Consider the following 11,113-nt stretch of genomic DNA (forward strand, 5'->3'; position numbering starts at 1 on the left):
ACTTACATGTGAAACCTAAAACTATAAAGTTCCTCAACAAAAAACTAGGGGCAAATTTAGGGTCTTTAATATGTGGCATAAAGAGACTATCAAGCATAATCCAAAACGCACAAACAGCAGAGAATAAAGTAGATGAATGGGACCTTCTCAAAATTACATTTTTATGTGCTGCTAAAGACTTCTCCCAAAGAGTCAAAAGAGAACCTACAGACTGGGAAAAAATATTTAACAATGACCTATGTGACAGAGAATTATCTCTAGAATTTAGAAAACTCCAACAGCTCAACAACAAAAAGACAAACAATCCAATTAAAAATGGGCAGAAGACATGAATAGATATTTCACCAAAGAGGATATTCAAGCAGCCAACAAACATATGAAGAAATGTTCATGATCATTAGCCATTAGAGAGATGCAAATCAAAACAACAATGAGATACCTTATTGCCCCAGCATTAGTAGCAAAGTTCAACAAGAGAGAAAATACCAAATGCTAGCAAGGATGTGGAGAGATTGGGACTGTCATACATTCCTGGAGGGACTGTAAAATGATACAACCACTGTGGAAAGCACTAGAGTGATCCTTTAGAAAGTTGGAATTAGAAATACCATTTGACCCAGCCATTCCATTACTAGGCATATATCCTAAAGAAGTGAGAGCCAGGACAAGAACAGATATATGCACACCCATGTTCATCACAGCACTATTTACAATAGCCAAAAGATGGAAACAACCTAAATGTTCATCAACAGAAGGATGGATAACCAAACTATGGCACATAAACAAAATACAATGCAACCCTAAAGAATAATGTAGAATCTGCAAAATTCTGCATAATGTGCATGAACTTGGAAGGCATTATGCTGAGTAAAATAAGTCAGTTATAGAAGTTATATTGTATTAGTCCATTATTATAAAAAGTCAAGGAAAGATTTATATATGGAAGGAAATTTTCTTTGTTGGTTACCAGGGGTGGGAACGGAGGAGAGGGAACACTGTTAGATAAGTAGAGATAAGTATTGATTTGGGTGAAGAGAAGGGCAATGTACCAAATGTGAGTGATCAACACAGTGGCACTGAGGAAGAAGAAGACATAGATAGGTACATGGGAGGTAGACAGCAAACATGAACCCTTTTGCACATACAGTACTGCATTGTCAGTGAAGGCAAACATTGATCTATAGGTGGATAGATGGGTGGACAGGCTAAACTATTAGGTATATCTATGCAGGGGGGAGTGTGCCCATGACCATGTATGTATAGGGTTGTCAGACAATGTTGCTACAAATGTATTTGTATGCTCTGTAAGAATTCCCAGGTATATAGTAGAGCTGGCAAGGAACAAGGTGGTAGTCACTTCTTGGCCACAGCCAGCTACCAGAGGGAGTGAATAGTTGGACCTGTGGGCTTGGGACCATGGTCTCAGGGCACATCAAGCTCAATTGGCATAACATACAACACAAAAACATTGTTCCACATTCTACTTTGGTGAGTAGCAACTGGGATCTTAAAAGCTTGCAAGCGACCATCTAGATGCACTATGGGTCTCTCATCCTACAGAGCAAAGAAGAATGAAGAAAACCAAAGATTTATGGAAACAATTAATCTAAGCAACTAGTACACCATGTGATCCTCAGCCTGTATGACTGAGACCAGAAGAACTAGATGGTGCCCACCTACCACTCAGAGGGGGATTTCTGTAGGAGATCCTGGAGAGAGTGGGAGAACAATGGGGAACAAAACTCAAAACACTATAAAAAAATTTTGAAAAACAGGAGCAGGTTTGCTGGTTTGATGGAGCCTGATGGAACCACTGAAACTACGGCCCCTAGCTGCCCTTCAGGTCTGGAATTGAACCCACACCTGTGGCTTCCAGCCAAACAAAAGACAGGCATATGAGCTGAACATGAACATGATACACTCCTTGGAGAGATCAGTCATGGGAGAAAAAAGGGCTGTGTATACACAGGGAGACAGCTCTGTGGGCAGGAGTACATGGAGGGAAGGACACAGGGAAGAGGTAACTATGGGGAGGAAGTGAGAGGGGAGCTGCTCCATTGTGGGAAATTATAGTCACCGTCATGAGACAAAGTGTATGTGAGCTGCTGTATGGAAAGTGAATTTTCTCTGTAAACATTTACCCAAATCACAATAAAAATTAAAAAAAAAAGAGAAGTGATTAAATAAAAATAAATAAAGACAACAATTCAAAATTAAAATGTCATTTTTGCAAGTCATTTCTAGAATTCTCCTGGGTTTTTACTTAGGGAAACTTCTCAATAATATTTATTTAGCTTTTGACTCAGGGAGAGTGGTGCTTTGAGTTTACTCATTAAAATTATAGAGGAAATTCACCTACTGTAGTGATTACCCATCAGTACACAGATCACCTTTAAATTCCCTACAAAATAACAGAAAAAGCCTTGGAGATTAGTTTCTGGCAGAGTGGGAATGCATTAAAACTCTCATTTTCCTTGTTATTGAGTTCCTCCTCATTTACAAAGGCTGGGGCTTAAGTAACTTGAATTTCAAGTTCAGTAAGTAGCTATTATTCTTCAGGACTGATCTGAAAATAAAAATTGTATACAATTCATTCATAGAGTGCTTCTACCAATTTACTAGGACTGCATAGGTGATACTGCAGCTCTAGAAATACATTAATACTGAGGAAATGATTAACAATTTTTATTTGCTTGTTTGTTTTTATAGTTTGGGTGAAAGTTTACAGAGCAAATTAGTTTTCCATTCAACAACTTATACACATTTCTTTGGTGGCATCAGCTGCAATGCCCTCAATGTCCAGCATACTTTCCTTCCTTCCTGGGTTCCCTGTCTCCATTAATCCTTCTTTCTTTCCATCTCCTGCTTACTGAAATTAGCTTTTGTGTAAATGTTGCCCTTTTGCTCTCACATGGTTGATTTTTATTGAATAGGACCTTCCTCCCTTGAACTGTTATTCACTTTATAAGCATTTTTGTTGTTTGGCTGAACGTTGATCCTCAGAATGGGTTCAGTTCCAGGCTTGAAGGATGTCTAAGGGCCACACTGCAGGGGTACTACTAGTTGATAATGACTAAATTTAATAATCTTCCTATTTTCATCACTACCCATTGGAAAATCTATTCTCCTAACAAAGCTTAAATGATTGACGTAATGAAAAATTAAAAAAAGAGGGAGTAAGAGAATTTTTCCATTGGAGTAGATAGGTGTAGCACTCTTACTCTGCATATAAAATATAGACGATGCTTGCTGATCAAGATTTACATTTTTGTATTGTTCTAGTTTTGCATCCAATTGAAAGATCAAAACAGAAATAAAAACATGTTATGAAATTATTCAATAATGAATTAACTTCCTACTTACTAGAGAGAATATTCCTACAGTGAGTTCTTTTGTTACAATCAAAGAATAAGAATGTAACAATTACAGAAATGGAATGGGGAAAAGAAAGAAGAAAAAGAAAGGTGGGAGAGGTGAGAACTACCTGTCAGTAATATGCATATTCTCTTTTTTTTTTTTTTTTCATTCTGTTAGGCTGCAGTTGCTACTGATGAAATGTCCTCACATATTCTGTCAATGTCAGAATGCAAACATCACTAAATAAACCCTTGTGTCAAAATGTCATATAGCGATTATTTGAGCTTCTTGACAACACCAATGAATGGCAAGTTTGCCTCTTGTGGCTGTGAAAGGTTGCATACCAATTCTTAGATGTAACAGATGAAGGACAATGAAGTCATCAGAATTTTAAACTTTGCAATTAAATTAGATATGTTACCCATGCCCAACATAAATATTACTCTGATTCTCCTGAAAGAAAAATATTGACTAAACAATTTAATGCAAAACATTTATCAATTAACATGCATTTGTGTATCTCTGCTATCAAGTAGATATTCTTACTGAAAAGGAAGTGCCATTTTTGTTTTTCTTCTTTAATTTTTCATTGTTCCTTCTGGAGTTAAGTTTGGAGTCAACATACATAGATGACATTGCAGTAACTAAAGAAGTCTGGATAACACAGAACAAACCCAAATGACACAATTATAGTGTCTTAGCAAAATGCACACTAACCAAGATATATTCTCAGTTGTTCCTGAATTCCAATAACCTCCAGTGCCAACTCTGCTCAGTGATGAATAAGAGGCAAAGCACTTTGGTCAATGAGACAAAAATACATAGTGTGAAAATATTTTACCAAATCAATAAATGAAATTTGAAAGGTAGTTACAAATCTGTTATACATTTTTAATGATATTAAAGAATACTAAACTATTTGAAATTCTTTCATGAGGGATGAAATTAAAACTCTAATCTATGAGGTAGTTCTATTCTTTCACATGGAGTCACTATGAGTCAAAAATCACTTTGCAGCACATCACCATCACCACTACATTAACCATACTGAAACAGTTGAATGTTCACAAACACAATTCAAAGTACCTAAAACATCATGGCTCTTAGTGTCTTGGTGAGAGAGTTTCTGGGTTGTACCAACAGAAAGCAAGCTTGGCTGCTAACTAAAAAGTTGAAGTTTCTATTTGAGTTACCTTGAAAGAAAGGACTGGTGATCTACTTCTGAAAATTCTATGGAACAGTTCTACTCTGAAAAACATATGTTTAGCATGCATTGGAATCAACTGGATGGCATCTGGCACTGCACTGGTATTGTGGGTAAGACGTCCAAGGCTGCCTTGAAGTTGCTGGAGTATGATTCCTTGTTTTACACTTTCTGGCTATGTGATATTAGTCCAAATACTAACTTCTCTGTGCTTGGTTTTTCTCACTGTTAAAATAACACAGAACTATCACCTACCTCTGAAAAGTTTGCTGTGAGAATTAAGTGAGAAAAACTACATAAAGCATAAAATATAAGGCATATACAACATGAGGCATAAACTATTTTCATGTTTGGTGAAAAACTAATAAATTGAAAAATTATCTTTAAACAAAAATAAAATTTAATTTTCCGTGGAAAAAAATCTATAGACATTTGCTATTAGACTACAGATGGTTTTGTGACTACCTAAACACAGTAATATTAAAGCAATAATTAAATTAAAAAAAAGTTTCTTTTGTTGCCTCCCTTCTTTATAACATTATGGATGTATATATTACAAATCCTGTTTTCTCAACTCAAAAAGAACTGTCTGCTTGCTTTTTTATCCCCTACACACTCCCATTTTCCCTTTACTTTCTTCACGTTGGCAATATCTGAAGTCATCCAGCACTGGCTGTTCTCTCTCTGGACTAATGGACACTTCCTTTCACTCTTATTCACAATATCCTTGCCCACCCACCCCTCAGGAAATTTTGGTTTTGTTTGAAAAAGATTAGCTTCTTACCAGTCTGACACAAGACAGCCCCCACTCTCAACTACTACTACTACTACTACTACTATTTCTACTACAAGAAACAAAACAAAACAAAAAGCTGCTCTACGTAAGGAAATAGGGAAAGATTTATCAACCATAACACAAGTAGAAAATGGAAGTATTTGAACATATTCTGGAATATCTGAAAGTTGATGGAAATATATGAGGCTGAGACTTAAATAATTCCCTGTTACTTCTGTGAGGGAAGAAGAGGAAAGATGTGGGTGTTATGTCAGCACTAGGAGAAGCAGTCTGACAATAACAAATGCCAACATGTGAGGCAATAGTACTGGCTGTGATGGTTAACATTATGAATTAACTTGGCTGGACCATGATTCTCAGCGATTTGGCAGTTGTGTAATGATGTAATTTGGCAGTTATGTAATGATATAGTTATTCCTTTTGTGAACTGATGTGGTCATCTTCCATTTTCACATAACACTTATTTCACATAATGGCCTGGTTTTTGGAACACAGCAACATCAATAAGTGAGGAGAGGGTGTGTTTGCAAGGATTGACTGAATTGATACTAGGGTTACTAAAAGCTACCAGCACTAGATATACCCACTCATCACTTATTGACATGGCTAGATTCAAGAGATCAGGATGTGAAAATCAGCATTAAGTGAAAATGAATGGTGACTACATCATTACATAACTAGCAAATTACATCATAACATGACTGCTAAATTTCATCATTACTTAACTGCCAAACCACTGAGAATCATAGCCCAGCAAGTGGACACATAATCTTAACCATCACAGCCAGCATTAATCTTGCTTCACACCTCAGCATTTGTTACTGCCACACATCCTTGTGCAAAATATTCACATAGCAGATTTTTTTACTGTGCTTATAAATGTTAAATATTTGGTCATGAGACTGGGGTTATTGCTTGCCGTCGAGTCGGCCCCGACTCATAGTGACCCCTCCTTGGGTTTCCAAGGCAGTATCACTATGGTAGTAGGATTGCCCAACCTTCCTTCCGAGGAGTGGCTGGTAGGTTTGAACTGCCAGCCTTCTGGTGAGCAGTCAAGTGCCTTAGGCACTATGCTACCAGAGCTCCTTGAGACTGGGGAGTATGTGTAATTCATGACCTTAGGAATTTTTTAGAAGTGTGATTGGGAGTGAAGGGAAATGAAAATCTTGGACTCTTTCTTAAAACAAACAAACAAAAAAAGCTTTTGAGGGAGGAGAGATAAACTAGGTAAAATCAGGGCTACTCTTCACAAAATTTGGTAGGGGCCTAAAATCCTGCAAACTTAAGACTGTTTCTCTTTTCTCAAGGTGATCCCAAAGAGAGAACAGGGGAAATAGGCTCTCAGAGGTGTAGTTCATCTTCTATCATTTTCTGAAATTTAATAAGGGGATGGAAGAAGTGTGGGATGAGGGATAGATGCTAACTTCATCCTTAACTGTTTCCATTTCTGGAATTCTCTCCCATTTGGACAAATGTTGAGATAGACCTGAAAAATGTGAATTTGCTCGAAGGACTTGGGAAGCCTCATAAAAGTCTACTCATTCTTCCAAAAGGAGGAGGGAAATGAGGCAGAGCAGCTAGTAACAAAGTCTTAATCTTTGAGGGATGAGCGATTCTGCCGTATGTTACTTGTCACACAAAGTGTCTGTCATCCTGACACTAATGGTCTAATATAATACTTGATCTTACAAATGTGGAAAAAAAAATTGATAGGATTCTAAATGAAAAAAGAAAGGGCTATTTCATAAAGATTTTTTTTTTCTTTCTTTTCTTTTCTTTTTTTTAAATAAAGGTATATGCTGCATGCTTTGGTACCTATGTAGAAAAACATAACATTGCAGAGGAGAAAGTCATTTTAGAAAAGCCTTGCTTATATAGGATGGAATGGACATGATCCCAATTCTGGAGGTGGGGGTGGTCATAGTTTAGAGCATGACACCCAAAAGAGGAAGTTTCATAGTCAGTTCTTGAGGCAGGATTCAACAGAAGTGGTAGAATTGGCAGCATTCAAAGGTTTCTCCTCTGTATGGAATGGAGACTGATACCATCTCTTCCTTTTCCTGAGAGGAATTAGAGAAAGGAAAGCAAAACAAAGCAAGTCTACATTTTATGGCTAAACTGTTACATCAAAAAATATGAGTAACTGCCAAATGATTCCCTCAACAATAGGTTGGATGGTGAAAGTTGTACAGTGAAGCCTGTAAAGATTGATAGGTCTTGCTTGTTTTTCCAGGTCTCACAGGTTTTCTGCCCATGAAAGTGCAGTTTTACATTTTTCTATCACTCATTTTAGTGGAAAATATTTTACTCTTCCTCCTCTGACAGATTTCTGCCTTACCTAGTGTGTTAAGCTGGGTTCTCTAGAGAAGTAAAACCAGTAAAGCTTAGAGAGAGAGAGAGAGAGAGAGAAATTTATCTTAGGAAAATGGCTCACACACTTATAGAAACTGGCAAGTCCCAAGTTCTTGGATCAGATGTCAAGCTGGAGGCTTTTCCCTACTCACACAGCTGCAGGGGCTAATGAGCTCAAGGCTGGCAGGCAGTATACTGGCTATTGACTCCAATGAATAATGAATCCAAGATCTCCAGGCTGAAAGATGGATTGTTCACTCACGGACAGTTGTAGGCAGCACAATAGAACAGAATCCCAATTCACAGAAGTGTGTCTCTTCTCCCAAGAAGCCCATAAATATACTGGAAGCGGGCCACACCCCTAGGGAAACTTCCCTTCAGTGGATTGGCTGCTCAAAACATATACATCTGATCCTATTATGGGAACAACCCACATCACAATTGTTCAAACCACACAGAATTGTAGTCCAGCCAAGTTGACACACAACTCCAACCATCACACCTAGTTTCTGGCTTTCACATGTTTACTATTTGAAAGAAAAGATGCTGGGATCAAGTAGCCATGATTACACACTATTTATTCTTTCCAGATTCAAGAAGTAATTGATCAAATTCCTCCTCTACTCTTTTACACATTCTATCCTTTCCCATCCTGGAATATTCCAAACATTCAGCTTTCTGCTAAGCAGAGACTCATGACCCTCCAGAGCGCACATATGGTGGGTACCCTTCCAACTAGGTTGCCTAACAAGAAATTGAATGTGTGGTTTCCCCACTTTCTTTATTAGTGTGAAAATCTGGTGCAACTTTTCAATACAGAAAGAGATGGGAAGTTACTATGGAATCTTGAATATCACTTAGAAGGAGAATCCATCTTAGAATTATTGGTAAATGTTTTCCTTAGGCAAGTCAAGAGGTCATAACCTTCATTTGTTAGTTTGTAGCTCCATGTGGGTGAGAGGTGGCAGAGAGAGGGGCTTCAGTCCTGGGATAGTGCTCATAAGACTAGATTTGTGATCCTGGGGAACTGGTCATCATATAAATGATCCATTTTATAAAAGCTTTGTTCACTAGAACTAGAACTTTGGGCAGAGAATAGAGTCTCCCACTTTTGCACTAGTCCCACCTATCAGGTGCTTGTCAGGCAGTGTGTCACCTTAATCTACCTCATCCCATTCAGTAACTCCAATGTGCCCTGCTGCTTGCATCCAACATAGCCTGAAATTCACAGTCTCACATTCATGAAATAACAAAAAATTAAAAGAATGTTAGTGTAATGGGCATTAGTATGTTGGATTGAGGTTTTTCTATTTTGGATACCTTTTATGTATTCTTTTGAGAATCCTGAGAGTTCTAATGGTGTCCTCCAATTGCCGATGTCTTTCATAGACCATACTTGTTATCTAGAAGTTCTCTCTCATTTTCCTGCCTTTGAGAGTTTATCTTTTGACTCTTTTTGCTTTCCGACTAAGTGGAACCCTGGCAGTCCTATCTGAAATGGCTCTCACTCAGCTTCACCTCCCCACATACACACATACATAACTTTGCTTCAGCAAGTGAGGCTTTTTGTTATTGTTGTTGTTGTTAGGTGCCCTTGAGGCTTCTCTGACTCATAGTGACCCTACATGCAGCCGAATGAAACCCTGCCTGGTCCTGTGCCAACCTCACAATCCTTACTATACCTCAGCCTATCAGAGCAGCCACCGTGTCAATCCATCTTGTTGAGAGAAAGCCTTCCCCTTTTCCGTTGACCTTCCACTTTTCCAAGCATGACATCCTTCTCCAGAGAATAGTCCGTCCCTTCTGACAACATGACCAAAGTAGGTGAGATGAAGTCTGGTCTTTTTCATTTTCAAGGCATATTCTGGCTGCACTTTCAGGACAGATTTGTTTGTTCTTTTTAGCAGTCCACAGTACTTTCAGTATTCTTCACCAACACCACAACTCAAAACCATCAACTCTTCTTTGGTCTTCCTTATTCATTCATTGTCCAGCTCTCAAATGCATATAAGGCAATTGAAAATACCATGGCCTGGGTTAGGCCCATCTTACTCTTCAAGGAGACATCTTTGTTCTTCAGCACTTGAAAGAAGTCTTTTGAAACATATTTGCTCACTTCAATACGTCTTCTGATGTCTTGACTGCTGCTTCCATTAGTGTTGATTGTAGAACCAAGCACTATGAAGTCTTTGACAAGTTCATTTTTTTTCTCTATCTATCTTGATGCTGCTTATTGGTCCAGTTGTGAGGATTTTTGTTTTCTTTATATTGAGGTGTAATCCATACTGCATATTGCACTCTTTAATTTTTATCAGTAAGTGTGCCAAGTCATTCTCACTTTCAGCAATTAAAGTTGTGTCATATGCACATCTCAGGATGTTAATGAGCCTTTCCCCAATCCTGATGCCATGTTCTTCTTCATATAGTCCAGGTTCTTGGATTATTTACTCAGTATACAGATTGAAAAAGTATGGTGAAAGGATACAACCCTGATGCATTCCTTTCCTGGTTTTAAACCTTGCAATATGCCTTTGATCTATTTGATCGACAGCCTCCTGGTCACCGTACAGGTTCCTCATGAGTACAGTTAAGTGTTGTGGAATTTCCATTCTTCTCACTGTTATCCACAATTTGTTATGATCCATACAATTGAATGCCTTTTCAGAGTCAATTAAAAAAAAAAAAAAAACAAGTAAATATCTTTCTGGTATTCTTTGCTTTGAGCCAAAATCCATCTGACATTAGCTATGATATCCCTTGATCCATGTCCCCTTCTGAATCCAGCTTGCATTTCTGGAAGTTCTCTGTCTGTATACTGCTGCAATCATTTTTGAATTATCTTCACTAAGATTACTTGTATGTGATAGTAATGATATTGTTTGATAGTTTCCACATTCTGTGGGATCATCTTTCATTGGAATGGGTACAAATATGAATCTCTTCCAGCCAGTTGGCCAGGTAGATGTCTTTCAAATCTCTTGGCATAGATGAGTTAGTACCTCCACCAAAGCTTCCATTTGTTGAAACATCTCACTGGGTATTCTGTCAATTTCTGGAGCCTTGTTTTTTGCCAATTCTTTCAGTGCAGCTTTGGTTCTTGATCATATGCCACCTCTTGAAATGGAGGATAACCATCTATCAATTCTTTTTTGGTATAGTGACTCTGTATATACTATCAATCTTCTTTTGATGTTTCCTGCATCATTCAACATATTGCCTACAGAATCTTTCAATATCATCATTCAAGGCTTAAATTTTTTCCTTAGTTCTTTCAGCTTTAGAAATGCTGAGCATGATCTTCCCTTCTCGTTTTCCAACTCCAGGTCTTTGCACATTTCATTATAATAATTGACTTTGTCTTCTCAAGCTGCTCTTTGAAATTATCTGTTCAGCTCTTTTATCCT

Source organism: Orycteropus afer, unplaced genomic scaffold (assembly GCF_000298275.1).
Source record: "Orycteropus afer afer isolate SDZICR_OR568_19922 unplaced genomic scaffold, OryAfe1.0 scaffold00023, whole genome shotgun sequence".
Classification (NCBI taxonomy): domain Eukaryota; kingdom Metazoa; phylum Chordata; class Mammalia; order Tubulidentata; family Orycteropodidae; genus Orycteropus; species Orycteropus afer.